The 27,052-nt window shown below is 47.1% G+C and overlaps 2 long non-coding RNA genes across 3 annotated transcripts; both read left to right on the top strand.

Annotated features, from left to right (window-relative positions):
• Positions 1–6,688: 6,688 nt before the first annotated feature.
• On the top strand, positions 6,689–14,648 carry LOC139799737 (uncharacterized). The gene is made up of 4 exons (XR_011727448.1): positions 6,689–7,621; positions 8,123–8,576; positions 9,228–9,395; positions 14,098–14,648. It is a non-coding gene; the product is annotated as an uncharacterized lncRNA (long non-coding RNA).
• Positions 14,649–14,684: 36 nt separating this feature from the next.
• Positions 14,685–24,351, top strand: LOC139799736 (uncharacterized). 2 transcript variants are annotated; one of them, XR_011727447.1, is made up of 7 exons: positions 14,685–14,764; positions 15,760–15,852; positions 16,211–16,360; positions 18,251–18,316; positions 20,934–21,063; positions 22,529–22,663; positions 24,098–24,351. It is a non-coding gene; the product is annotated as an uncharacterized lncRNA (long non-coding RNA). The 2 variants fall into 2 exon arrangements; XR_011727446.1 differs by having other exon boundaries at positions 14,691–15,852.
• The last annotated feature ends 2,701 nt before the right edge of the window (positions 24,352–27,052 follow it).

Raw genomic sequence — 27,052 nt, 5'->3', positions numbered from 1 at the left:
CCAGAGCAGCCGTGTGGTTGAGCTGTCTGGTGGCACAGTGTGAGGCAAAACCCCACCCTCCAGGACACATCTCTTCAGCTCTCGGCCACCTTCTCTGCCTGTGCCAGTAACTCTGAGGTGAGTGGCTCATGTCCTAGTGACCACGTGGAGCTGAAGAGCCTCAGCCCTGACTCCAGAGAAGGTCCAAAACCTTCTCTGTGACCCAGCACCACTCCTGCAAACATCTGAACCGTAAAGGTGCAAGACCCTATGGAGTTGGAAGTGGAAAGGGATGAGGATGCAAAGACAAGGCATTGCTCATGTTGAATTTAGTGACAAGAGAATTCCAGAGCAGGGGTCCCAGGGACAAGGGGAAAAGAAAGGTACCATAATCCACAGTTGTATGGGAGAGGCACACGGATGTACCCCACCAGCTGTAAGCTCCATTTTCTTTAAAAATATTGCAACTCTTCCCTCAAGGCTGGCCTCACCCTTCAGTTTCTACCCTTCATCCTTTTCTGGGAGTAGTGACCTTATCCTCCTTGGGAAGAGTCTTCGTGGCTGGTCAGCAAAGGCATTTCTGTCTTGTCAACCTACTCAAGCACTTCAGAGGGGGAAAACCATCGATAAATGGATTTTTCTTGGCTCAAGACCTGCCCAGTTTAGTTCTTTGATAATTTAGTGTGCCATTTCCTGATGTGCTTCTCAAATGGATAGCAGGGAGCTGGCAAGAGAGGAGCCAGATCTTGTCTACAGAGATGGGGGTCATGTCCTGGTGGAGGAGGGGATGTAGCAGCGTGTCACTGAGTGCAACCTACATGCAGCCCGGAGAGGATTGTTGTTAATTGAATTGAAGAAGACAAATGGCCATTAGTTCAGTCTCCAAAGGACAATAACTGTACCAATAATGAAGCTGAACTCCCTAATCCTCATCTCTACTAGCTGTGAAGTTATGTAATTGATGGAATATCATTAAGTGAGAGGAAAATGTCCAAATACAGGTAGGAGAGAGAGAGTTTAGAGAATTTGCTGAGATCTGATGCTTACAGCAAAACTTCAGAGCCAGCTTTTCTGAAGCACTGAGACCTTCAAGTCTCATTTTTTATCCTTCCCTTCTCTTATTTTTTTTTAAGACAGAATTACATTCCAGGCAGTGATTGCAGTGACATTAAGCTCAAGTGATCAAAAACTGTTTTGCTGCACCAACGTCAGCTGTTGAAGGGACAAGTGGCTGTGATAAATGTTTGATACCTGCCCATCTTCCTTGATATGGATCCCAGGAGGAAGACAGGAGGTAATCTGATCAGCTCAGCAATTCCCCTGGCATTCCTGTGGCCTCTGAAGATGTATTTCTGAAAGAGCTTTTCAGGGGAGGATCACACCTGACGTGGCTTTGACAAGCAGCCTTTGGCCACGGCTGTGGGGCAGAGGAGGTTTTCCTTCAGAAAATGCCAGTTTGTCATAATTGAACCTTTTGACAAGTTTTGAAGACAAGTTCAGAAGTTTTCAGAAGAAGAAGGGAAAAAGCCTTCTATTATTAACGCTGGGCTGGAATTAGAGCAGCAAGCAATCAGTGCCTCTCGTCCCCAAATCCTTCCAGCCCACAGAGGTGAACCTGGCACATCTGGGAGCTCCAGACTCAACTCCTGATGATGATAAACCAATTTATCATCATGGGGATGATGATGCGATGACTTGTGCCCTGCCAGCAGCCACACATGCCCTCTGCTCACTGCAGCACATGGCGTGGAGCCCTCCCATCCTCAGGAGCACCTCCTGGCAGCTGAGAGCTGCTGGCAGGTGGTGAGGTGCACAGGTAAATTTGCTTCCCTGGAAGCAGCAACATTGCTGCTATTCCAAGAAAACCTTGTGCACTGTCTTCCATAACAATCACGGTCTCATAACTGTGTGCTCTCTGATAACATCACCTAAGTGATTTCCCCCTAGGCAATCAGGTTAAGTCATGGGAAACAATTTCTATTTTTAATAACATTTTTGCTAAATATCCTGTCCCTGACTTTCCCCAGAGGCTCAGAATCCGTGTTCAATAAGGGGGATTTAAAAAGGCTTCAATAATAAATATCATACCACCATTCTTCTATGCTTGTAACTATTCATGCTTGAGTGAACTCCCTGATCTTTTTATGGGTCCGTTGAAATATATTGCGCAAGTCAAGGGCAGGCCTGGTTTTAAGCTGCTTCTCTTCCCCTCCTTTCATTCTTTTTATCTCTAGCTAACAGTCTGGATAATGTGCTCCTGGTGTTGGATTTGCCCATGGACAACCAAAGCCCAGAGAGCAACACACAACCTTGCTGTGCCTGGGGAGAGGGAAGCCCTGCTGCCCAAGGGGCTCAGGAGTATCCACTTTTGTCTCCAGAAGAGCCCCTGACTGGGTGATGCTCTGAGCTACAGCATCCCTGGGAGACCTCCCCAGGATGAGGAGCTACCCACCAGCCCTACATCTAGTCTTCCTCATAGGGCTTGGTGGAGAGCCACCAACAAGGACTTTTTACCCCACTTGGAAAGAATGCAAAATGTGAAGGAAAATATTCCTTCCCCAGTCCTTTTATTTACTCTTAGGTTTCAAACAATCTCTAACTTCCTTCTCTGCAGTTCCTTTAGGGACTCCCCAAGAAGCCAACCCTCTCTCTGTGAAGCTCTCAGGGCCCTGTGGGCATTCATGGCCCTGGACAGCTTCACCTGGGACCTCCCCACCCATCCTCTGCCCACTGCTCCACCAGCTCCATTTAAGTTCAGGTTTGGCTTGAAGTCCCCTGCTGGTGTCAGCCCCCTCTCATCTGATGCTGTTGCAGAACTTCTGTTGCTTCTTCCCTTGGGCATTTTTTTTTGTCCTCTTGAGCCACTGTGTTCTCTCTGACCCCTTTCACCCCGGGGCTTTCTTCTCCTGAGCAGCCAGGCTTCTGTTCCTGTCCTCAGCTTTTCCTGGTGAGTGAGTGTGCATCTGCTGGAGCCAGTGAAGTCCTTGGTTGACTCACTAGCAGAACTGAGGGAGTTTGCCCTCCGAGCATGACAGGCAGAAAGATGGGAATTTCTGAACTAATTTGTTGTAAACAATGATCCATAATAGGTCACTTCTCTCTTCAGCAACTTAGCAATTAAATCCATCAGAGTCATGAGTGTAATTGGACTCCTGACAATTAGCACTGTCAGTGCCAGAGGAGTCTGGAGGGCCCTTCCAGTGATTTCCATCATACTGCTTTGGAATTTTTTTTTGGGGGAGTCTTTTGGCTGAGCTGGTTGAGCACAGGAGTCCTGCTGCCTTGCCCAAGGGTGCTGGAACACCCAAAGGTTTGAAGCCTCTAAAACTGAAAGCCCTTAGGTAAGGAGAAGGCGTAGGGCACCCTGATGATGGTGAAGAGGGCAGCCTAGGACTGATTCCCACTTAGTCCTGGAGTCTGTCTGCTGTGTTAAAGCAAAGTGAGATGCCACAGAAATGTTCTTTCATTTTGAGAGAGACACCAGCTGATGGTGGCTCAAAGCAGGGGCTGTTCCTGGGGGTCTTGGTGGCTCTGCTGTGCCTTGGCATTGCCATGAAGGAGAAGATGTCACTTGGAAGCAAAGTAGGAACCCTTTCCTGCTGCCTGGCTTGTATGAGATGTCAGAGTGGGGCTGGGAGCCTCCTTAGGGCAAGTATCCCTGCCCACCCTCATCATGGCAATTGTGACATACAAACTGCTGGAGGTTGGAGATGCAAAAATGAAGTTACTAATGATTTTATTTTATCCAAGCCAAGAACTACCAGTGGGGACACCACCAAAGCTATCACAGCATGGGACCCTGATCAGGATCATGTGGGAGATGGATCTGTCCTTCCAGCAGGTAAGAATTGGGTTTGTTCATGCCTTTGGTTTCAGTTCATGTGAAGAAGTAGAATTTCTCCTAGGTGAAAGAGGGGAAAAAACAGACTTACTAGAAAAAATAGATTCCCAAACAGGACAAAAATAATTTGACTTCTTGAATGAAAATGTTTCTAATGGTAGGTCAGAAAGCATGAAGGAGCTCTTTGAATTCAAGCTACGGAGCAGAAACTTTGCCAAGATCAGCCTTTGCCTAAAGAGTTTGGGCTGGGGCCAAACGTGGAGGCCTTCTGCCACCTCACTGGGCAGGTCCCTGGGGACAGCTGCAGATTGCCTTGCTGAGATTCTCAGGAGTGGCCAGTGATGACTGAAGGTCTGTTTGAGATAGCTCAGACCTCTCACCTTGAAAATCAGGGACTTTCATGTCATTGCCAGTTGGACCATTAAGTATCGAAGCCCATAAAACCATTCATCCTCTTCTGCTGTGGCCTCTTCATTCAGCCTCCCCCTCTCCTGCCTTTTAAACTCTTCCCTCCAATAGGCTTTGGCTGAGGTACTTTGGAGTTCAGCCACAGATACATTGTTTTTATCCATCTTGCTATTTTGCTTGGTTTTTCAACCTCCAAGATCATGTTTTTAGCTGTAGTTTGAACACCGAGGCTGTGAATCAGAGGCTTTTTATTTCACTGGTGGGTTTCCCCTCACTCCTATGTATTAAACGAAGCCTTGCCTAGAACACAATAATCACAAACATCCTTTGTCTTCCCCGTTAGCATATGGTGATCTTTTTGCCTGTGTGAGAGAGCAGTTTTGCAGTCCCATCACCCAGAGTCCCCAATATCTCCACAATATCCCAGCTAGTTATGTGGTGTTTCTGTTTCATTTCAGTAGGATCATTTTTCTGCAGGCATTATTTTAGGAGGAAGGTAGATGATCTCAAGTTTCATTTTGCTGTTAATTTGTCAATATATGTTCTTTTTTTCCAAGGGATTAAGCCCACCCAATTCTGTCTTTCTACAGAAGTGCCAGGAAAAATCTGTGCTGCAGATGTACGTGCTGGTACCATCAGCATGAGTGGAGCTGGCTGGATTGAACCAGGGAAGTACAAAACCTCTCTTTGATTGAAAAAAGCCCAACAAACCCTTACTTTCAGGATAACAAAACTTACTGTCATCTGTGGGGAACTGTTTCAGGGCTCTGTCTTTTCCGTATTCTGCATAAAGCTTGCTAAAGGCTTTACTGAAAAAATAGACTCAAAGGTAGTCATACAGAAAATGCTGTGGGTATTGATGGAGAAGACTTAATTTTTGAAATAAGGTGTCATTTTTTGGAGGGCTGCAGTTGGAAAATCAAAGTCATGCACAGGAAGGCTGGAGAGGGACTGTTTGCAAGGGCCTGGAGTGATAAAATGAGGGTCAATGGCTTTAAATTAGAGACAAGTAGATCTAGATTGGATGTTAGGAACAAGTTCTAGAGAACAATGGACCAGTTTGCCCAGGGAGGTGGTTGAGGCCTCATCCCTGGAGATATTCAGGGTGAGGCTTGAGGAGGCTCTGAGCAACCTGATCTAGCTGAGGGTGTCCCTGCTTACTGCAGGGGCATTGGGCTAGGTGGCCTTCAGAGGTTCTGTCCAACCCAAATCATTCTGTGATTCTATGTTTGGAGACCTCCAGTAACACCATCTCCAGGGTGGCCTGTTGGTCCATCACTGGAATTGTGTCTCTTGAGGTTCAGTTTTCCAGTTCACATCATTTTCAGCCTCTTTGCCATGGCCCTCTGGGCCCACTCTCCAAAGGTGATGTAGGGAACATGGGGTATTTCTCCTGAAGTTGGGAGGAAATCCCAATCCTTGCTGTGCAAGGGAGATGGAGAGGGGAGGAGAAGTCATAGAGGCACTCGTTTTAGCTCGTGATGAAAGAGGCTAAGATGTATGCTTGGAGAAATCCCCACTGCTCACAGAAGAAAATTGTTATCTGCCAGCTCTGGTGGCTCTTGGTCCCTCTCACAGGGGAAGTAGATCTCTGTTGGCAGCAGAAAACCCAGGCTTGGCTCTGGTCAGTGTTAAAGCAAGCTGTGAAGCTGAAGTCCATCATCAGTGAGAAATACCTTTCTAAGAGGAAAAAAAAAAAATCTTTAAAAAAAAAGGAAAAGGAGTGCAGCTGCTCTTCTTTCCAATCTGTCTATAGCCTAAGGTCTTGCCAAGGGGGTGAAAACCATTTCAAAAGCTGGAAGAAAGTTTTGCTTTCATCAAGGGTGGCAACAGAGCAGACTGAAAACCCTTAAGCATGTGTTTTGTTTGATATTAAAGAACTTCTTAGACAAAAATGGCTTTAGTGAGAGAATATGGATCACTTATCCTAATAAAGGAGTGTTTGCCCTGGTTGGAAGGAGGTTCTCTGATGGCTGCAGGACATGGGCACTGGACCTTGGACCTCCCTGTGGTCAGGAGAAGCAGCAGGAGCTGGACCTGCCTTTTCAAGCCTTGTTGCCCAGTTCAAGACAGCCATGGAAAAGTGCAGCCTGAGCAGACAAGGCAGGAAGACAAACACCTGACAAACATGGGCTTGGACTTGCAGGGCCACCACTGGTGCTGGGTCATGCACGAGGGAAAACTTGATGCTTTTCCGTGTGCTCCTTTCCCTCTTTTTCTTTGGCCTCTCCTTTGCAAAAGGCAGTGGAGTGATTTTTTGAGGACCTGTGAGGACCACCCCCCCCACTGGTCCAAGCCCTGACACGTGCATTCAACCACCCAGCTGGAGCTTGGAGCTGCCTTCTCACCAGGGACTCGTTTGGTGACCCATCTTTTCTGCAGTGCCTGTAGAAATCCCAGTTCCTGAGTACACTTTCTGAGCTAACATGCACAGAGTGTTTCCAGCTGCAGTTTCCAGGCCAAGGTAGATGCAGCATTTGATTATTATTTTACTCTCTCCCTTTTTTTAAGCTGCTCTCCTTGCTCTTCCGATTTGACTGAAGATTTCTCAACCTTTGGGAGCAGCGCTGCCGATTCTTCCCTCACCTTATCAGCCAGGTGCCTGCTCATCCTATTTACTCTGGAGTGTTTCTTCTTTAAAAAGGTTTAAGCATTTAATGTGGCACCACTTGGACTTTTCTGGGGTGAAAGCATCCAGAACATTTCTAAGATTGGGCCAGGAAAATCGTTCTGTCTGAATTTACTGAATTTGCTAGGCTGCTTAGAATATTTTAGGGAAATATTGACGTGGGTTCTTGGAAGAGGCAGCCCAAGGAGACAGGGATACTGAGACATTCCAGGAGTCCATTGTAAAACAAGGCATGAAGATTTGCCAGGGAGAATATCTTCTCTTAACTAAGCCAGATCACTCCAGAATAAAGAAGTAGTTATTAATATTAAAGTCAAGTGTTACCCGATGCTGTAATCCCTGCTGAATTCAAATGCTCTCAAAAAATACAAAATTCAGAGGGACACTTGCGGCTGCTAAAAAAGGGAAATGTCCCTGTTGGATCAGGTATGAAACCTGAGAAAAAATATCCTGTTGGTGCTGTCCCGAAGTCTATTAATTATGAACTACGGCTTTGTAAAGAAACAGGCTACAGGCTTTTTTTTTTTTTTTTTTTTTTTTTTTTTTTTTTTTTACAGTACTAGAGCTGAAATCTGAAAGAGTCTCTTTTCAGAGAGAGAATTTTCACTCTTTTGGAATCAGGGAGAGGAGAAAAACTTAAAACAAAAAAATAATGCTAATGATAAGGTGAGTTACATTTTTCATGACTCTCAGGTTCTGTTCCCAAGGAAGACAGAGAGCATCCCCTGACCAGTGCAGCATCCCCAGCCTGCTGACAAGGCCAGGTAAGAGCTTTTCTTTCCCTCTGCCTCAGTTTCCCCACCAGCAAACTTGAAGTCACGGGGACCAACTTAAACTGGGGAAAGCGATAGTGCTTATTGTCACCTCTAAACTGAACAGGTTGCTTCTTTTGTGCTAATCCACCCGCCAGAGAAAAGGTCACTCCAGTTGTAGGAGTGAGATGCTATTTTTAAGCGTAAAGATTATTATTAAAGTGGAAATGGAAAAATAATCTGAAAAGAGGAATTGGAAACGCAACACAAAATGTTACCCATATTTTTCACTGAAAACAAGAAATTGCTTGAATCTTGACAGCATCCTTCCTCCTACAAGGATGGATTTTTATACCAGTGCATTATTAATAGCCACATCAAGGCGTGACGCAGAGAGACGATCTGGTAAACAGAGGCTGGTTCTGATATTGCCATCTTACAGAAACTTTATTTCTGATGGGCCAAGTATTTCTACCAGTTTGGGATTTTTTTATCTTTTTCTTTTTCAGTAAGGATGTTTGAAATGGCTTCCAAAAAAATGCCCATGTGTTCTCAGTGCAAATGTTTGGAGGATGTCTATGGTGTTCACAGAAACAAGATCCTTCCTCCACCTCTGCAAGTCACCATGGAAAGCCAAAAATATGCCACTGGAGATGGAAGGGTGTTTGATGTGATTCAGGAGGGGGTTGGTTTTGATCCATGTGTCACTGGTCTCCCCTGGGGGCTTGAATCTGAGGGAACAAGTGCCAGAGCAGGAACATCCACCTTGTTTTTCCTAGAATCACAGACTGGTTGGGGATGGAAGGGACCTTAAAGATCACCCAGGTCCAATCCCCTGCCATGGGCAGGGACATCTCCCACCAGCCCAGGTTGCTCCAAGTCCCATCCAACCTGGCCTTGAACGCTTCCCAGGAGGGGGCAGCCACAGCTTCCTTTGGGAATCACCCAGTGTCTCACCACTCTCAAGGTAAAGAATTTCCTCCTAATATCTAATCTAAATCTCCCCTCATCCAGTTTTAAACCATTGTCCTCTCACTGCACACTCATGTCAAAAGCCCTACCCCAGCTCTCTTTACCCTTCAAGATATTGGAAGGTTGCTATAGGGTCATCTGGGAGCCTCCTCTTCCCCAGGCTGAACAACCCCAATCCCTCAGCCTGTCTTCACAGGGAGGTGCTCAGCCCTCTGAGCATTTCAGTGGCTCTGCTCTGGACATGTTCCAGGAGCTCTGTGTCCTGATGTTGGGGACTCCAGAACTGCACACAGTTACTGCAGGTGGGGTCTCACAAGAGCAGAGCAGAGGGGGAGAATCCCTTCCTCAACTGCCTGGCCATGGGTCTTTTGGTGCAGCCAAACACACAGTTGGTTTGGACAGCCCCCTTTTGTGTTCTGGTTTGGGGACTTCTCTTAAAATAGAAATGCTTCTGGAAACATAAACTGAAGTTCAACTGACACCTTCTGTCCAGATTTTCTGGGGTAAAAAAGCAATCCTGGAAGGAGCCAGCTGTTACCCATTCATGTCCTGGGAGTGAGGTGGTAGGCTGGGCAGAGATGATGCAGAAGGTGCCAGATCCAGCCATGACTCTACCAAGAGGAGTAAGACCACTCTCTCTTTCCAGCTTGTTCATCCTGAAGTGCTGCCCCACCTCTAAATGTTGCCCAGTCCTTCCAAAATCACCAGATCCATAATGCTTTCAACACAGCCAGAGGCAGGAGGTGCTGGAGGCATGGAGAAATGTGGTTTGGATGTGTCCTGGAGAGTAATTTTTCAAAGTGAAGATTCCCAGGTAAGTTTTGGTAGCACCTTTACCATGAAACTCTCCTCCACTCATACCCCTGTGCCCTCTCTGCCTTGCACTTAGCCGGACAGGCGTAAAATCTGCCTTGATGAACAGGTTTGGGGTTGTTTTTGCAGATACCTGCTACCAGGTGCAGTGTTTTCCTGCTGAAGGTACCACCACTGCCTTCTGACATGATTTATGGTGCTAAGCCCTCAGCTTGAGTAACAGCTGCTTGAAGCTCAGGCCTCCAAATTAGGTGCCAAAGAACAACGAAGCAAGAAAAGTCCCAAATCCAGGGAAAACCTGGAAACAGGGAACTGCTGCTTGTTTCTCTGCCCCAAGGTGTAAAGCCCACCGGGCCAGAAGCGGGGCTTTGCAGGGAGATGCTCAGGACCTGTCAGTGCCCCAGCAGTCCAGCAGCCTGGCTCTGAGCAAGGAGCCAAATTCCTCTCTTTCACAGGCTGCAGCAGTTCCCAAGCAGCTGCAGAGGCTGCTTGTGCACAGCCAAGGTGTTTGCTGCAAATAACAGGTGTCGTTTCTGCTCCTGGATGTGAATTCTGTGAGTTGTCATCTTTGTTGTCTCTTTTTTTTTTTTTTTTTTTTTTTTTTTTTTTAATTTTTTTTATTATTTAAAAGACAGAGAACAAATAAGAGAAAATGAACTGCAAATAATGACTAACAGCACTTCCAGTCCAAATATTTGTTCACATAATCATGTGGAAACTTTGAAGAGCTGTGAATGGTTCCAGCGCTGTCTGTGTTACAGGTTGGCCCAAAGACAGTCAAGATGCTCCTCTCCCAGTGTCAGAAGAGCCTTTCCCACTGGGATTCATAGAACCCTAGACTGGTTTGTGTTGGAAGGGACCTTAAAGTTCACCCACTCCCAAACCCCCTGCATGGGCAGGGACACCTCCCACCAGCCCAGGTTGCTCCAAGCCCCATCCAACCTTACCTGAGACACTGCCAGGGATGGGGCAGCCACAGCTTCTCTGGGCAACCTGGACCAGGGGCTCAGCACCCTCAAATTAAAGAATTTCTTCCTAATGTCTAACTTAAGTCTTCCCTCTTCAAGTTTTAAACCCTTTCCCCTTGTCCTCTCACTACATATCCATGCAAAAATCCCTCCCCCAGCTTCCTTGTAGGCCCTTCCCAAGGATAATTTGCCACTTGCAAGAGAAGCAAGCTTGAAGTGTGAGGTTTTGGAGATCTTTTCTCTGAATATAATTAATGATTTTGCTTCTTGTAATTAAGGAGGTGCAATTAAGAGTGATACAAATAGAGAGGTAGCTTTTTGGCATTTACAGAAGAACATTGGCTGTGCAGCTGAGGATGTATTGTCATTGGTGACCAGGCATTTCTTCGCCATTAAAATATCAAGAGATGCTCCACAGCATTGGGTGCTTTTAATTTGTAACCAAATGTAGCCCAGATAGCAGGTGGCATTTCTACAGTTCCCACAGGGGAACTGTTCCCAAAACAGGAGATTAAATTATTCAGCTCTTCCTATTAGACCAAAGGAGCGGGGGAAAAGGAGAAAGGAGGGGGGAAATGTTTCCTCTTTTTAAAATTTAATATTTTTGCTTACAAGTGTTTAGGTGTCTTGCAGAAATTAGGAGGAGTTAAAACCAGAGGAACAGGGCAATATAATTTTCTCCTCATTGCCAACATATTCTCTTTGAATCCCTAACTTTTGTCCATCAGAAAACACACAGGAGTTGTTACTGCATTATTGCTGGTGAAAGCTTTTTGTTGGGAGAAGCTTCTTCTTTCTTGTTCCCTCTGCCAGTTTTAAGGATTCATTGAGATTATTCACTGCTGCTGGTACTTGGTCTCATCCCAGCAAGGTACTGTGTGCTGCTGGTCTGGCCTTTCTCCAGCATGCTGGGAGGTGTGTTGGTGCTTGTATCTTTCTTACAACCAGGGTGCCTTGACACAGAGAGTGGTTTCTCTCTATCTCCTAAGGGTTGTTTTGCTGTATTGTAGCCCTTGCACTGCCTTGGCTAAATCTACGATGAGCGTTAATGAGATTTGTTCAGGATGAGAAGCCGAGCTTGACAGATGGGCAAGGACAGTGTCCTGGGTTTTGGCATGGCTGGGGTGGAAGGAATAATTCTTGCAGGATGGTTTCTGCTTGTGTGAGCATTTTCAGAGCATCTTTAGAAGTGCCAGCCTCTTTTCTCTCCTGTGTTTTCTGTTTGTAAATCCTGGCTGAAGGCGGATTTCAGCTCAAACATAAATCTTCCTTTGACCTGAACAGCTCAGGGCAAATCTGGGATCAACCCCCTGAAGTGGCTTCATTGCTATTATAAATTTAATCCAGAGCTTTTCCTGAAAATAAACATCTACCCTTCAAAGTGATCCTGCTTGAAAGCAGAATTGCCCAAACTTGAAGGCCTTGGACATGATAAACCTGAAAAATACTGAGGTGTTTGGACAGCCAGGTCCCTCTCAGCTTGCTTTGGAAGTGATCCACTCATCCTGGAGAAGCACTGTCAGCAAAGCAGAGATTTCACAGGATCACAGAATGATCTGAGTTAAAAAGGACAATTGAAGGTCATCTAGGCAACCCCCTTGCAGATAGATCTTCAACTAGATCAGGTTGCCTATCCAGTCTGACCTTGAATGTTTTCATGGATGAGACATCTACCACCTGTCTGGGCAAGCTGGGCCAGTGTTTCCCCACCCTCCTTGTAGAAGTTGCCTCCAAATATCTGGTCTAAGTCTGCTCTCTTTTAGTTTAACAAGTCCTGCTAAAAAGTTTGTCTTCATCTTTCTTACGGTTTCCTTTAAGTACTGTAAGGCTACCAGAAGGTCTCCCTGGAGCCTTCTCCAGGCTGAACAACCCCAGAGAGGGGATGCAGAGGCTTCTGTTTCCCTCTCCTTAAGGATGGAGTGACATTGCCAAAGAGGCCCCAGAATCCCCAAGGTGATGCTTCCCATCAGCTTCCCTAGTGCATCCTATAGGAGAATGAAACAGAGAAATCCAGAGGAGATGTTTGGCTTTGAGCTTGCAAGATGCCTCCTCCTGTGGTCACCCTGGCACCGAAGGAGAAATTTTCTTAACTGCCCAGCATTGCCCCATTCTGGTTTGTCCTCAATAGCTGCTGTTTGAACGATTTCATGCAGTGGCCTTGCTCTGCCATGACATGGAGATGGTGGTGGGCAGGGAGCAGCGTGCCAGTGGGGACACAATCCCTTTGCTCAGGAGAGCCCAGGAGTCTCCTTATCCTGGCAAGGAGGGCTCACCATGAGCAAGCAAAGTGACAAGAGCCTAATAAATCATGGCAGGGCACCACTCTCAGCAGGGAGGGCTCTGGATGCAGGCCAGGTAGTCCTTCCCATCCCCTCCTTCCCTCTTTTCATCAGTTCTCCTCCCACCCTACTCCTTTTCGTTCATCTCCTCTCTTCCGTGGGCTAATTCATGCTTTTCCAGGCACTTCTTATCACTGCCACATTTGGGCTGGGGTTGGGTTTTTTTTCTGCTCACCCTTGATCCACAGCAAGGGAACCAGAATGTCAATTGGTGGGGGCCAGGGTGGCGGATGGTTGGGTTGGGGCTCATCCATCACCAGTGCCGGCAGCGCTGGGGCAGCCGTGGGGCCACCACTGCCTCTGGCAGAAGGGTTGAGCTGGAACAGGGAATTTGTGGTAGAGAGGAGGCATTTATCACTGCTGATGAGGAGGGGAAGGCTGAGGCTGCACTAATGCAACTGTGAAGGATGAATTCATCGTGTTTGGTTTTTTTTTTCTTTTCTCTTTTTTTTTTTTTTTTTTAATTCATCCTGTTTTGATCGACACTTGTAGCACTCTCACATGCCAAGCAGCCAGGAAGTTAGAGCAGAGACCTTCCCACCAGCCAAGCTGCCAAGAAGCAGCCAGGCTGTGCTGAGACCTATGCTGCTCCTGCCACTGTCATCCCTGAAGTGTTGAAGGCCAGGTTGGATGAAGCTTGGAGCAACCCAGGCTAGTGGAAGGCAGCCCTAGCCCATGGCAGAGGGGTAGGAACTAATTGATCTTTAAAGTCCCTACCAATCCAAACTATTTGGGGGTTATGTCAAAGTCAAAGGGTGCAAAAATTTCCACCACTACCCCCCTGCCCTGGTGAGGGCTCTGGCATCCATCTGTGTTAGATCCATGAGGTGCCCTCAGCAGGCACACAGCCCTGCTGTGCAAAAAGGCAGATGCCCTTTGTGTTGAGGCAGTTTTCCAGTCTACACCCCCTCCCCAAATCCTATTTCCGGCAGAGACAAACAACTGGAACAAGGCTTTGCTCCTGCTGCATCCCAGCCAAGAAACCCCCAGTGGCTTTGTGGCTCTAGGGACTCCTCCTGGTGACTGTCCCACCTGCAGGACCAAGTGGCAGCATAGCTCGGAGCCTGCTCCCAGGATTTTTGGTATTCCCAGTTGCTTTTGCCTTGCTGGAGTTTGCTGTGGTTGGGCTTGATGTAAACTTAAAAGTGACCCAAAGCAAAGAGCAAAAGAAGAGAAAATAATTGAAATAATTGGGGGTAGGGGAGCGGGGGGGAAGGGGAGTGGTGGAAAAAAAAAAAATGTTTGTTTGGGTTGAGTTGGTTTTTCCAGACATTTTAAGAATCCAGACAGTTCCGAAGCTGGTCTATGAAATTTTTCAGTCTCTTTTTAGAGAACTCTCTGCTTTCCCTCCCCCGTCCCCTCAATTTAAGCATTAAAAAAAAAATATTTTTTAAAGGGGCTGTCTTGGCTCGCTGAACAGAACGACTTTGCCTGTTGAAGTTTTCTTACATCTGTGTTTAGGTAAGAGGTGGTAACTAAAAGCTTTATAATGGCAATTGGCAGGACTGAACAAGTCTTATTTGCAGCAAAATTCTAGGTTTCAGCTGTGATTTAAAAAAATTAATAAATATCCTAAATGCTGCTATCCAAAATGCTTCTCAGAGGGCAAGTGGTTCTGGGGTGGTTTCAAGCAGGAATCTTCAAAGACTTTGAATTCCTCCCATCCCTGTGCTCTGCTGCAAATCCTTCCTCCACCCAACCTCAGCCATGCAAAACTCAGCTTTTAAGCCTAAATTGGCTTTCATGGTTCCCTTGCATTTCAGAGGGAGGTTGGCACCAGCAGCACTGATCTCTCCTGTGACAAAACTCAAGAAGCTCCATTGCCAGATGACCAAGTTGATGGCAAGGCATATCTGACCACTTCTCACTGTCTCTTCTCATATTTTGAGTAAAATGTTCTGGTTTTCTTTGCTATCTGCCCTGTCAGCACTTGCTTTGCTCTAACAGTGGAGCTGGGGAAGGATCTGGAACACAAATCTTCTGAAGAGCAGCTGGAGATGTTCAGCCTGGAGACAAGGAGGCTGAGGAGAGACATCCTGGATCTCTGCAACTGCCTGGATGAGGTCAGAGCATTGGAGGGGTTGGTCTTTTCTGCGAAATTACAAGTGGTAGGATGAGGGGAAATAGTCTCAAGTTGTGCCAGGGGAGGTTTAGGTTGGAGCTTGGGAACAATTTCTTCCTGGAAAGGGTTGTCAGGCCCTGGCCCAGGCTGCCCAGTGCAGTGGTGAAGTCCCCATCCCTAGAGGGGTTTCAAAGCCGTGGAGATGTGGTGCTGAGGGACATGGGTTAGTGGTGGCCTTGGCAGTGCTGGGAGAATGGTGGGACTTGACGATCTTAAAGGGTCTTTTCCAACCACAAGCAATGTGATAATTCTGCTTGAAGCCATTCTGGCCAAGGCAGGAAGGGCTGTTCCTCTCTGAACACCCATTTAGTGTTCTTTGCTTTGACTTTCTGGATCACAACTTTGGCTTCACCCAGGCTCTAAGTTATTCATTCTGCACAGGCTGCAGGGACAGTTGTATTCATTCCTCTTCTTAGTCATGGAATCTTTTGACATTTCCCTGTGTCTGTTGCAGTTCAGTGCTGTCTTGACATAAATATCCGGTAGAGGTCCAGGAGCTCTTACCTGGGATACATCTCTCCAGTTGTCTGAGTTTTTCTTCATCTGCATCTTGGGCTACAGGGGGGGTTTGATTTTAGGGAGGTTTTTGTGTTCCTTTAGGCAAAGAGGAGCCACAGGATCAGAATTCCAGCAGTTTATACCCACCATCTTCTCTGCTGGGTTATCTTTTGGACACAGACTTTCAGTTTTCAGGTCAAATAATAGAAAAATCTGCATTTCCTAGAGGGAGGGTGGGGGAAAATCCCCCTATTCAATGAAATACTCCACTAGATAGTAATTTGGGGGGGATTTCCATCTGGGAAGAAAAGCAGTTCTCAATTTTGGGAAGAGGGAGATTTTCTTGCTGTCTTTCTCAGCTTTGTGGGTTTGTTATTTATGGGAGTTTCTTATTATTGCTTGTGAGATGTTTGGCTTCTACTAAACATAATCTTGTAGGAGAAGGCTGTGCTTTCCTTTCAGCTCAGGTTTTGGTATTTCCCACATCCCTGGAGGGTTGTTTCAAGGCCCATTTGAAATACAGAGAGGGAGGTAAGTGTCACTCTTAAAAAACATTCCCTCATCCATGAGATCTTGTGAAAGCCAACCCAGCTGCCAGGTGGGACAGCCCTGGTACCTGTCTTCCCTTCTCATCTTCCCATTCCAGGTGTTCCGTGGAGAATCTGAGCATCAAGAGTAAAAGTCAATGACTCCAAAGGTCACCTAGCCCAACCCCCCTGCAGTCAGCAGGGACACCCTCAACTAGATCAGGTTGCTCAGAGCCTCCTCAAAACCTCACTTTGGATGTCTCCAGGGATGAGGCCTCAACCACCTCCCTGAGCAACCTGCTCCATCTTTCCACTGCCCTCATGGTGAAGAACTTGTTTCTAACATCCAGCCTGGTTTGCAGCTTGCCACCCAAAGGATGGACCTCTGCATCTGAGCTTTAACCATGAGTTAGCCCTGCCTGAGCAGAACCAGGGGTACCTACCCTAGCTGTGGAGCTGCCCATCATACCTAAACCCTGGGAGAAGTTAAGACCTAACTGGCTTTTCAGCAGGTAAGAAGAGTTATTGTGGTTAGGAGCCATGGTGGTGCCCTGGTCTATTAAATAACTGATTTTTAGCTAAAATTTCAGCTGAAATGTGAACAGGTTATCACACAGCTGCCTGCTATAAAGCTCTTGAGCTATCCCTGAAGCATCTGGCTGCAGGCAAAGGTGGGGCTTTGGGCTGGATGGAGCCTCTGCCAGGCTTTTTGCAACACCCCTGGGGAGTGCAGACCAGGGCAAACTCCAGAAAAGAAACTGTCTGCTCCAAATTATGCTCATTGACAAACAACCCTGTTAAAAATTAATACGATTACTTCCCCGATGTCAGCAGTCCTCATTCTTCAAAAAATATGAATTCTTGCTTTCACTTGGATGTTTGGTAGTTTTAGCACGACTTGCTTGCACACTTTCTATGGATGGGGCCTTTAGCAACCTGGTCTACTGGGAGGTGTTGGATCTTGATGATCTTTAAGGTCCCTTCCAACCCAAACCATTCTATGATTATTAAAAAGTGCAGAGGATTTGATATTTTGAGGTGAGCACATATGGTTGGGGGCGGGGGGCAGCCAGACTGGCTGAGTGATGCTTTTGGAGCAGAGATTGGCATTTCAAAGTGCCTACACCCAAAACCAAACCCTCGGGTGGCTCATCCCAGGCTGTTGTCATGCCCTTAGCACCCCATGCAACTGCGAGTAACAGTTTCTGATTTTTATTGGTATGATTTTTGTGTCTGTCTTTTTTTTCAATTGGAAACTTCTAAGCAACAGGTTCCTGTTTCTTCTCACATATGCCTCACATATTTGCCTTTTGTTATTTTGGCTAAAGCTATCCTCCCAGGACCCTACCAGCACACCAAGCAGCATATGGCCTTCTACTTGCTTCATTTCCAGCCCTCATTTTTTCCCACAGTAAACCAGACTTTTTCAGGCAATACTAATCCCCTGTGCCTGTCACTGGGAGAGAAAAGCATTAATAACTGCAGTTATCCTGGAAATATCTGTCACCCACATTTGTTTTTCCTTTTCCTTTGGGTAATCATGCTCCAGATCTAATTACTGCAGAAATTTCTTTTGCTCCAAAGAGCAGCATTTTGGGTTACCTTCCCGGCTGCTTGGAAGTTTAACTCCACCAACAAGGGAGATCTGGATTGATTTATATCAGCTGAGGATCTGCTGCCTCACATCTTTATTCTGTGTGTGGCTTGGGGTTACAGAGATGGTGGGGATTGATGGCTTCCAAAAAAAACCCCACAGGACTAACCTGGCTGGATCCAAAAGCCAGGAAAGACATTTGTTGGTCTGAGTGGGCTCAGGGTGAGTTTCTGGGAAAGGGAGGAGAACGGAAAAAATACTCATTTCAATTTTTTCTGGCTGGGTGTTGACATACTTGTGAGGAGGCACCTCCTCCATCTGCCAGCAAAGAGGGACCAAGAGCAGCATCCCACCAGGGCACCCACTGGTCAGCACTGCCAGCCACTGGGTGAACTGGGCAGACTGGGAAGAGAGGGGCAGAGCCGTGAGGACACTCAGACTGTTAAATAAACCTTGGTGTCACCCAACACCCAAGTTTGTCACTGAGTGAAAGGGTGAAAAGGAATCACCCAAGAGGGAGGTTGACTGGAGCTGGGCTAAGGGATACTCAGGCAGCGTGGGGACAATGTGGGGACCGAGGGAGCAGGGTGGGAAGGTGGCAGGGCAAGGGGTAGCAGTGGGTGTGTTGTTTGTGATAAATTTTCAATTACCATTTCCTCACACAGCTGGGAGCAGGGTGGGCTCAGGAGCAGAGAGAACAGCCCCAGGGACAGTGAGCAGGGTGCTGCAGGCAGGGTCTGAGGCACACAGGGCTGCGCTAAGAAAAGGCCATTGCACCATCCTTACCTTCAGTTATGGGTCCTGGCAGGAGCAAATGGTACAAGGAGCACATCTATGAAGCAGTTCCTGGACAAAAGCACCAAATCACCCCATGGTGAGTAAGATTAATTCTGTCTTGTGACCATGGAAGGGATTCAGGAGCAGGACACTGCCCTCTGGGATTGGGGCTGTAAGTCTGAAAGGAGCACTTAGAGTGATCATAAGTCAATGTATTTGGGATCATTCCTGGCTTAGCTTTAGCAGCTGAGACCATGTGAGAGAATTGATGTTCTGGACAAAGCACAGCCAACCACTTCCACTTGCAGAGAGGCAAAAAAAAATTCTAAAAAAAAATTGATATATTATCCACAAGAGGGAAGAGGGAAGAATTGAGTGTTGCTTGTTTTGCTCCCCAGCAGTATTCAGGACAGGAATGGAGAGAGAGGGGCTGGGAAAAAAAAAAAAAAAAAAAAAAAAAAAAAAGACAAGGAAAGGGGAAACAAAAGAGAGACAAGATGTCTTTTCTTTTTTTCCTTAATTAATCTTGGAAGGTGATGACAGCGTAGGATGAGAAATGGGAAGTAAATGCTCTGCTAACAGCCTTTCAGAAAGATCCCTGCCTTTGACAAATGAGCTCCAAGCCCCAGGACTGGGAACCTGAGCTCTGCCAGTCCATTAGAGATAATTCAGCAGTCAGAGGGAAGAGCAAAGGGTTGGGAGAGGGGAAGGAAAAGCCCTCCCCCTGCTTCCAGAAATGCCCCCAGCCTCCTGGCTTGCAATTACTCAGGTTCCTCGGGCTGCAGATTGAAGCCCACCTGGTGCCTGCTTGGGACTTGTTGAAACATTTGCCTTTGCTTGGTGGCCTTGCTGCTTTCCCATCTGTGCCCATGGTGCTGACTGCCCGTGCCCTGCCAAAGGGTCCTCAGCTCCCACCTGCCCATCTTGTGCTTCAGGACAGGTATTTTCTGATTGATATTTTACCAGCAGGGTCAGTAAGGCCAAAATTTCAGTGATCCATCACCGATGCTGGCAGTTGAGGGATCCAGAATCTTTATCTTGCTCCTACCATGGATATTTTTTTTTAAATTGTTTCAGATAAATCATTTAATCTGTTCGTGCTTTTAGAGGTTCCAGTCCCAGCCTATATCAGGGAGGAGTTGTGAGAATAAATGCCAGAAAAGCTAGAAGTATATTAAGGGTGAACATCATAAATTCCACTGTTTTGTGGGACAAAATACAAAAGAAGGTGAAGAATTAAACAGAAGGATGGGATGGGAGGGGATAGGGTGGGACATGAATGGAATGGAATGAAAATGGAATGGAATAGAATAGAAAATAGAATAGAATGGAATATAGTGGAATAGAATATGGAATGGAGTAGGAGTAGGAGTAGAATAGAATACTGGAATGGAATGGAATGGAATGGAAAAGGCTTTTAAAAAAGCAATAAAATCCTACGCTTGGGAGGGATTATTTTTAAATTTGTCCATGTTTACTCTTATGGAGTTTTGATTCCATGTCAACAACTGAATTTTGTCTTTTTTGCTTGGATTTATATTATTAATCAGCAAACTGGGGCTGGCAACAGCCTCTGCAATCACCCGAGAGCGCTTAGAGCCACATAGAAGTTAGTCCCTGAGGACAACCCAAACTATAAACTTTATTGCCCCTATAAAGAGGAACCTGCAGCATCAGAGGCTTTTCAGGGATCAATAAAATCAGCATTAACTAAACTGTCAGCAGCCACTGTCCCCTTCCCCCAGCCTGCTCTGCCATTCAGTTCCAACTACACTGAATTGGGACTCCAAATATTGTGTGGAAGTCAAACTGTCAATCCCATAATCAGTTATGGACAGTGTAAGCAACATCCACCTAATCTGTAAATTACCATCTAGTCTGAGCATCCTGTAATGATGCTACAGTAACAATTGGGTTGGTAATTATTCATGTATGAAAAGAGGAAAAGAAAAAAAAATCCCCTTTGGGACCCATAGGAGAGTTTCGAGAGCTTCAAAACCCAGTGCAAGGCAGTCCCTTGAGGGTTAGTGAAAAGTGTAAGAATATGGGGGGGAAGAAAGGGGAGGAAAAAATCAAGGTGAGAAAGATATTTTTAGAGACATGAGGAGGTGTCTTGGGACTCTGCAAATGGCCCTGTAGGGTGAGGGCAGAGCTGGGGGGAGATGCTGTGAGCTCAGCAGCATAGTACTGCCCATGCTAAATGATTTTTCACGAGTGCATCTTCCTGTCAAGCTGTCCAAACGGATGAATATTCCAAGTGCAGGCAGTGAGCAACCCCCTGGAGCCAAGCAGCTGCCAGACTGGGGTTGAAGCAGGACATCACTTCACAGGTGCTGAAGGAAGTGGTGTGCAAGATGCTAACAGCCATCCAGGAGCCCTGAGCTTCCTTTAGCAGAGGAGCAATGGCAAATTGTGCAGAAAAAATGAACCCACAAACAAGGAAATAATACTTATTCAGAGGTGGTTTCAATGGCAAGGTGGTGGGGGTTTGTAAACCGAGCAGTGAGACAGGCCTTGGGGGGGAAACTGCTGCAGAGGCTGCGCCAGCTTGGGGCTGGGAGCACAACTTTGGGGGGGATTTGGAGGAAATGGGGTTTTTGATGGAGTGGGTGCAGGGTCTGAGCATCCTCTGCAGACCTTGCACGACTCAACTGACTGGGTGGGAAAGGGAGGGTGAGTTTGGGTGGAAATGCCCCATTTCTCCCCACTCTCAGGGCAAGCTCTACCGCAGCGCGAACGTTCAGGAAGGATTTTGGGAATTCATCATTTCCCCTTGAATACATATCAAAGCTCCTGTCTGCCTTAATGCCTTTCCTCATCTCCAGCCAGCCAGCATCAGCACAGGTAAGAATAAAAAGCGATAAAAAATTAAAAGCTACAATAAACATTATTGATGCCATTCCTAACGAGACAGAGAAAGAGAAAGCGGGGATGCTGAGGTGATAAATATCATCTGTCAGCAATAAATTACAGACGTCATTAGGTTTCTAGAGTGGGGCCTGACAAATTATTTTGTGCAAGTACATGCTTAGCTGCACCTTACACCATTTCAGCTATTCCGAGACTGCACCTTAAAAGAAAAAAAAAAAAAAAAAAAAAAAAAAAAAGATCAATTAAATTGATCCTGGATTGATCTGAGATGCACGGAGCACTGGAATCAATGTTAGCTCTTGGTAATGCTTCCACCCCAGCTGAACTTCTTGGGTAGTGTCAGGAGCATCAACGGGAGGTTTTGCAGTGGGGCAAGGGAAGGCTGGGCCTGGCAGGGCTCACCTCTGGGTTAGCAGCTGGATTTGCAGCCTGCCATGGCCCTGTCCCTTTCTTATCTGGAGAATTTATGCTATTTTTACTTAATAAATGTTGGGCTTCTCCTTGGCCACCTGGGGATGATGCCCTGGCTGCAGATGCTGTGCCCTCACAGCGCTGCTCTGGAGCCCAAATTTGGGGGTGCAGGAGGTGCCTCTGGCAGTGAAATGGGGCTTTGTGTCCCTCTGATCCCCCAAGTTTGGTGGCACAGGGCATAAACTTGATTCCTCCATGGCTCATTATCTCAGTCTTCCAGAGGATGCCAGCCCCTTCTTCACAACCTGATTCTTCTGAGGTCTGAAGGCCTAAAGGCTTTCTCCCTGACTTTTAGGTGATTTTATGATTAGAAAAATGTTTTTAATGCATGCTGCAGGGTGGGTTTGCCTCTCCCTGTCTGTCCCTCTGCACAGAAGCACCACTGCCAGCTCTCTTGTTGCTCTCCTATCCCATGCTCTTGAGTTTCATCCAGCCTCAATCCAAAGCACCTTGTCCCACACCTGCAGGTGCCAGGTCCGGGACAGAGCAGTGACTCCTGCGTTGGTGCTGCCAAAAGCAGCCCTGGGATTGCCTCCCCCCTTCCCCATCTTATAGACCTCAATTTGCAGGAAAGGGAGAAAAAAAACCCAACCCACCATATTGTGGTGTGGTCTTCACAAAAGCCATTCATCCCGGGGCTCCTACTAACAGGCATTAAATGAGATTCCTGCAGGAGATGATTTGTTTTGTCCTTCTCCTGCCGGCTCAGATTAATCTGGGCTGCTGAAGTAGTGGTGTCATTTCTGGGAGACATACAGCAGCAGGACTCAGGGAGCCCCATAAATTAGAAACAATCCAGAGTCCATCCATCTTCCCTCTCCCCTCCCCTCCCTGCACCTCTCAGCAGGGCAAGGGCAAGGCCCCACTGCCACTGCTTTGTAGGCTAAGCACTCGAGATATGGCAGAGGGTGGAACAAAAGAGGGATTCTTGTGGATGAAAGCAATTTACCTTCTGCTCTTTTTTCAGAGGAGGAGTTGGTGGTGGAATGCCCCACAAGGATCCCCACGCTCAGCAGCCGTGCCAGCCTCAAGAAGCAAGACCAACATCCTCAAGGTTTACAGAGCCCTACATAAAATCATTCCCTGACCCAGGTGTCTCCAGGTTTTGTTCAAAAGCTTTTTCCTTACTGACAAACAAGGTTTTTTTTGGCGGGGGAAGGTGGAAACCAGTTTGGAGCAAGAAGAGTGGGTTTGCATCTCATTGCAAGGGTTGGGGCTTTAAAGGAGGGAGCAAGCAGGGGTGATGGGGGGTGAGGGTAATGGGTGTGCACACATAATGTACACATATATATGTACACACCCATCCGTGTGGACAGCTATAGTATATGTGGGTAACAAAAAGGAAGCTTGGAGGAGACAGAAGCATCACTATTTATTATTTATGTCACTCTGTGACAAGCAGTGTACAGGTATCAGAATAAGTGCCAGCTCTCCCCTGAGCAGTTTACAGACTCACACAGACACACGAAAACCAGTTGGAGAGCCTAGAGAGCTGGCAGGAACCAGCCCAGGCTGGAGGGAGGCTGGAGACCCCCTTGGCACTTGTCAGCATAAGACAGAGTTGGCCATCATGTGTCTCCATCATCCCCAGAGACACCAGATGCTGCAAGGATGGAGGTGTGGTGACACTGGGACGGTGGCAGGGACCTGAAGGGGGACATGTCCCTACTGTGGGGTCATGCTCTTCTCAAGACCCATCACCTGCCCAAACTCAGCACCATCACCTCCCACCCTCCACCCTGGAAATGAAGTGAAAGACCAGCTGTTTATTTTGTATTAATTTTTAAAGATGCCTTGTCTTGGATGAGTGCCTGTCTATCTCTGTCTATTTGCCACCACTGAGGAGATTCATTACTTTGATGGATTTGTGCAATTTTTTCAAGTGCTTCAGGTGACAAACAATAAAGCAACACTTCATGCTCAGCTCCAGAGCTGCAGCCGGGCGAGGAGTGGGGGGAGCAGGGGGAAACCTTACGGAGAGGATTCCTCCCAGAGAAATAGAATTCATCCCAGTCTCAGCTTGGTGGTCAGGGCAAACCAGAATTCAAGGGACAGAATTGATGTTACCTCCCTCTGGACTCCCTAAGGGAAGAGAAAAAAGGAACAGGGAAGGGAGACTTGGAAGTTAAAACTGGAACAGGGAAGGGAGAGTAACACATGGACTGAGGAACAAATATATACAAATATTTGCAATTATACACAAAACCTGATCTTGATGAGTGCAGGTATAACTGTCTAAGGGTCCCTTTCAGCTTGGGAAAGAAAGAAGCCCTTCCACTGGTCTTCCCAGCACTGCAGGGCAGGGAGAAGTTGGGATGCTCAACAATGGAGCTGTTGGGAAGGAAAAGGCCATGGGTGTGAGACTGCTGAGGCTCAACAATTCAATCCTCCCCCCAAGGCTGCTCCATCCTTCCTCTCCTGGAGCTGCAGCCAAGCTAATAAGACACGAGCCAGGAGGGGGTGAGGGCATCACAGAGAAGTGGCCAAGTAGGGGACGTGATGCTGGCGGTTTATGGACACTTGTATTTTTCCATAGGACCTCTCAAGAGGGAAAAGATTTCATCCTGAGCATTGCTCCTCGAGCAGGTGATCATCTCTGCTGTAACTGCGTGGGCTCCCAAGGAATAAATTACACCAGACAGGCTCGATCACTGCTGATGACAGAGGCACAGGATTTACAGCTGTGAGGAGCACGGCAGTGGGAGTGCAGCGTGGCCCCATCCAGCAGCCATGGCCCAGTCCCAGAGCCCTCGTGCCAGGTGAGTGGAGGGGGGACAGGAATAGGGATAGTAACCAAGGCTGGCTGTATCAGTGCAAGCAGTCAAAATGTGGAGGTAAATCCCCAGGGCTATGGCTGAGGTCTGGCTCATAAATCTGGCTGATTTATATCTTCAGTGTTTTGTGAAGCTCTGGAGTGGTGGAAGGGAAGAGGCTGGGAAGTGGGTTCCCCTGTAGCAGAGCCAAGAGCCAGCACATTCTTCATGTTCAGGCCATGCCTGCAATTTGAGCTGTGATCTTTGGCTGGGCTTTCGAGGTAATGGGGTTTGTATGATGAAAACAAGCTGCTCTGATGACCAGAAAACTTCTCCAGTTTTGGCTTACACCTTCCCGATTCTCCTCCCTGTACCAAAACTTTCCGTGCAATGTAGGGAAGTCCTATAGAGTTTTGACTCCAGGGCAAGAGGCCTTGGGATCTCTGGGATGGTTGATGGCAAAGCAGTCTCCTTGCAAAGCTGAGCCTGAACTGTGGGGCTTTACCCAAATCTCTTTGGTACCCAAAGAGCTCTGCCAGAGCACCCCAGGGGTGCTTGGCCTCTTGGGTGGCTGCTGGGGAGCTGTGGTCCTCAGCTTTCTGCATGGCCAAGGCAAGGTGAGGAGCTGAAGGCAATGCACGAGCTTGTCCAGTGCAAACCAGTCACGGCCACTTTTCAGAGAGTGGGAGGAAACATCACCCTGACACCAGTGGTAGGATGTAGAAAGGCAGTGCCGTGGCTGAAAATAGCTCATCTCCTGGGGATGGATCTCCTGCTGGAAGCAGCTCATCTCAACAGAGACTTATCCTCAGCTACATGATGAGGCTTCTCAGAGATGTCTGTAAAATACTACCACCTGCTTTATTAAATGGGATGTGACAGATGGAGAGGTTGCTATCTCCCCAAAAACAGCCCTCAGGGAGCAAAAAATAAGAATTGTGTGGCAGAAGGACATGCCAGCTGGAGGACAAGACACCTATAAAGGCTCTACAGAAGAAGAACTGACCTGATTCACTGTCCTGGTGGGTGAGGTGCTGCACTGCCTCCTTCAAGACAGAGAAAAGTCTGGATCTCCACCCAGGTATTTGCTTGTTTCTCCCCCTTTGTGTAGTAAAAAGCAGTAACTAAGGGAAGTGGGGAGGAGAGGCACTAACAGCCTGGATTTATGCAGTTTTTGGATAAAAATCTCTACTGCTGGCCTCTGGATGAAAGTGTAGACAACTGTTTTAGTTATCATGGAGGGCAGCCTCAATTTCCACACCAAAAAGCCCCTATTTCTAGTCTTCAGGGGAATGAGTAGGGCCTTAATCTGTAGCTGTGGCTTCGAAAGTGAATGAAATGCTGTCTCTTTTCATCCACATCCTGAAAGGACTGACTGTCCTGGAAATGGGAGCACCCTGCTCACTGGGGGATTGCCAGGATAAGATCCCATCTCACACCCTGGCTCCTGGTCAATGCTGCTGGCAATGCCCCCAAACCTGCTCTTGCCTTTGAGAGCCTTCTCAAAGGTATGTGAGGGGTGGTGGGGAGAAGGAAAGGGAGGGAAGGCCAAGGGGAAACAGGTTTAAGGGGGTGGGAGGAAGGAGAAGGAGAAGAAGAAGGAGAAGGAGGAGAAAAAGGAAGAAGATGGGGGAAGAAGGAAGAAGAAGGAAGAAGAATAAGGAAGGAGGAGGAAGAAGGAAGGAGAAGAGAGGCGGAGAAAGAAGGAGGAAGTAGGAGAAGGAAAATATCTCCTCTGAGAAGAAACTGAGAGGAGTTTTCTCTGCCACTGAGAGCTAACACGTGTTTTGCCACTTGCAAAAATATCCTCGCTGCTCCCCAAGGGACTTCTGACTCTTCCAGCAGTAACTGAGAAACTGAGAAAACATGTCAGGAAGCTTTTCACCAAGTGGCTTTGGGGTTTGGGGTTTTTTTTTGGAGTGGCAGATGAAGAGTTTCAGTTTCCTCTAGAGCAAAAGGACCACGCTCCAGGCCGGCCAAAATAAATACATTTTTCAGTTTTGTCTTTGTCTCTTTGGACAAAAGAAATGGAAATGAAGCTCACAGTTTGAAAGAAACATCAAAATTAGCACCACCGAGCAGCTCAATCTTTTTCTCCTTTAGCCCACTCACTTTTGACCCTGGAATACTCCAGTGACATTGGTTACAAAGCCTCAGTTATTGTTTTTTACCCCCTTTTCCCTGCACACCCACTTGCTGGGCTGCAACCCGTCAGGGGAAGGTTGACTTCACACCCCTGTGTTCCCAGGAGTCAGGACCAGCAGTGGCTGCATCATCTGCAAACTCCTTGCCTGAAGTCTCCGCTCCTAAAATTCTGGCTTGGCAGGGCTTGAGCACATGGGGGTAGCTGAGGAGAAGGGATGTTTTCCTGAGCTGGGGCTGAATCCGTGAAGATTCCTGGGGAAGGAATAATGGATTCACTGAGTATCATTATTATTTAAGTGTCGAGGGAAAATTGAAAAGAAAATCTGTTTACCAAAAATAACAATAGCAGGTATTTGTCATCTCTATCAGAAATTCAGGCCTGTGCCATTTCATAGGTTTCATAAGCTCTCGTTAATTTTCTTGTTGGGAAGAATTTGCTATTTTAATGAAAGCTATTTACACGAGCAACTGCTGGAAAATCTTTCATTAGTGGACAAGAACTATTGATTATTTTCACCCAGCTACTCAGCCATGTTCCAGCCAATTACTGTAACCAATAACTAAAGCACTATCAACCTTGCATTCCTGCCACT

The sequence above is a fragment of the Heliangelus exortis genome, chromosome 9, assembly GCF_036169615.1.
Source record: "Heliangelus exortis chromosome 9, bHelExo1.hap1, whole genome shotgun sequence".
NCBI classification, from domain to species: Eukaryota; Metazoa; Chordata; class Aves; order Apodiformes; family Trochilidae; genus Heliangelus; species Heliangelus exortis.
Note: the sequence above shows the minus strand (reverse complement) of the source record. Positions and strands in the feature narration are given on the sequence as shown.